Source organism: Fonticula alba, assembly GCF_000388065.1.
Source record: "Fonticula alba strain ATCC 38817 unplaced genomic scaffold supercont2.8, whole genome shotgun sequence".
In the NCBI taxonomy this organism is placed as follows: domain Eukaryota; order Rotosphaerida; family Fonticulaceae; genus Fonticula; species Fonticula alba.
The window spans coordinates 323,643-325,987 of NW_009242978.1; positions in this window are offsets into that span (position 1 = coordinate 323,643).

The window sequence follows — 2,345 nt, forward strand, 5'->3', positions numbered from 1 at the left end:
CGACGACCACCCTCGGAAGCGAGCACGAGACACAATGGCCGGAAGAATCGCTCGCGCATGCACGCCCGAGAGAGAGAGAGAGATTGAATCAAAAAAGAAAACAAGAGAAAACACGCGAGTATTCCGGGACGCATATACGCACCCATGCGCATCCCTGCGACTTCCCGGACTCGCCCGGACGACAGGGCCGCCTGCGTGTCCCTGCCGGATCCTCTGCCCGCGCCTCCGCCCGCGGTGATGCATCACCCCGCCTCCGGAGCACGGCCAGAGCATCCGGCGCAGGCGGCACGCGCACCACACCCAGGCCCCGGGGCTGAACCCTCGCGGGTGGCCACCCGCGCGGGGACCCCCCCCCCCCCCCCCGCCCCTTTGCCGCCCTGTCGTCCCAAGCAGGGGGCCCTGCCTCTCGGCCTGGTGCCGGAGGAGCGCCCCCGCTTCCGCGCTCTCAACGCATGCCCCCCGCGCGTCCCCCATGCCTGCGGCGTGTGGCGCCCTTGCGCGCGCACCCCCAATGGCGCGGACCCCATGCATCCCTGCCCCCCGGGTGGGGCTGCCGGGCGCGTGTCGGCCTGTGAAAGAGAGCCCCAGAGCGACAGAATGAGAGAGACAGAGACACGGAGACACGGAGGATGTGCGGGTTTTAGAAAAAAAACCAAAACACCTCTTAGAAAAAAAAAGAAATCCGAATGACACCCTCTCCCCCCCCCTCCGGGAGACGAGAGAGGGGAAGGCGACAAAAAAAAAGCAAGGCATCCCCCCCCCCTCGGCGGGGAATGCCCCGTCGCTGCGCCCCTCTCTTCCGGCTGACCGGCCGGCTCGACAGTGCCGCCAAGCTGCTGTGGTGGGAGGTCCCCACCGAGTGCAAGCAGGGGCCCCTGTGCGAGGGTCCAGGCATACCGCCGGTCCGCAGATGACCGGCCCTATGCCCGGGCAGCCCTCCGCCGCCCCGCCCTCCACTCGGTGGGGATCGCCCCCGACACCGTGGCCACGACTACGACCGTGCTCGTGGATCTTCTTCTTTCGTGTGAGCAATCTCGGCGGGTGGGCCCCTCCGACCCATATGCCTCGCCTGTATTATCCCTGCCCCCTACCGTCCCTCCCCTTCTCCTCTTCCCTTCGATGTCCCCCTCCCCCTCCCCCTCGGAGCACAGAGGTGCGTGCGTGTGGGCTGGCGCGTACATGCAAGCGTCCGAAGTGTGCCGGCCAGGGCGCCCCTCATTCCTTCGGCCTTCCTCCACGTGCCGCGACATCAAGTCGCATGACAGACAAGCCCGCCCCTGGTGGGAGCTCCCTCGCTGTGCCGCGCTGGGGCGCGCATGAAACCTCTTCCTCGCTTTTTTTTCCCGCCCCACCCCCATTCTGCCATGCCCCGCTCGGTGCCGCGCCCCATGTGTGCCCCCCCTTTGTCGCCTCCCGCGTCGCGTGCCCGCCCGGTCCGGCCCGCATGCCATCCGCTTGCCTTTGTTTCTGCCTACTTTTCGCCCGAGGACGCCTCCTTAGCAATAGCGGGTCGCTGTCTTTCCTCGGGCGATAAGTACCAGAACCTCGGGGAGGCGTACCGGCATGCGTGTGCCATCGGCGAACGCACAAACATACACACACCCCCCCCCTGACAAGGGGGGAGGTGGCGGGAGGCGACGAGGGTGGGCGGTGGGGATGGAAGACAGCCGAAGACACACCATGTACCGGTCCTTCGGGCGTCTTCTCGCCGGCTCGCGTGCGGGGCTGGCTCGGGCGTGGGCGAGAGGCAAGCGGCCTTTCATGTGCGCCCACGCGACGCGCGCGCGGCGCAGGTGCTCGCAGACCACCCGGCGTGGCCGCCGGAACGCGGATGGGCAAGAGCCGAGGGCGCAGGAAGGGAGGAAGGGGCTGCAACAGCAGTCCGCACGCCACCCCCCTTGCCTCCTCGTGCCGCTCGCGCGCCCAGCTGCCGCGCCCGGTGGTGTGCATGTCGATGTTGCTTCACGTGGAGGAGCCGAACCATGAGAGGCGGTGAAGCCCTTGGGCCCGGTGCACAGGGGACATACTCGTGCGTGTGCGCGCCGGAACATACGTGCTCGCGTTGCTCCACACCCCGGTGGGCGGCGAGAGGGGACCACAGCTCCGACAAAGGGGGAAAAAAAAACCCTCGTGTCGGAGCACGAAGGAAGACAGGAGTCGAGGAGGAGAGAGGGGCCACAGGAGCCGCGAAATGTGGCATGGCAGTCGGAGGGCGGGGTGGTCCGGCGGACACACATACGCCGACCCCGGCCCCACAGGAATATCTGCCCCCTGAAATATGCCGGACTGCCCACGAGGCCGGGCTGCATCGCGCGCGGGGGCGAGCGGGGGGGAGGGGGGGGGGG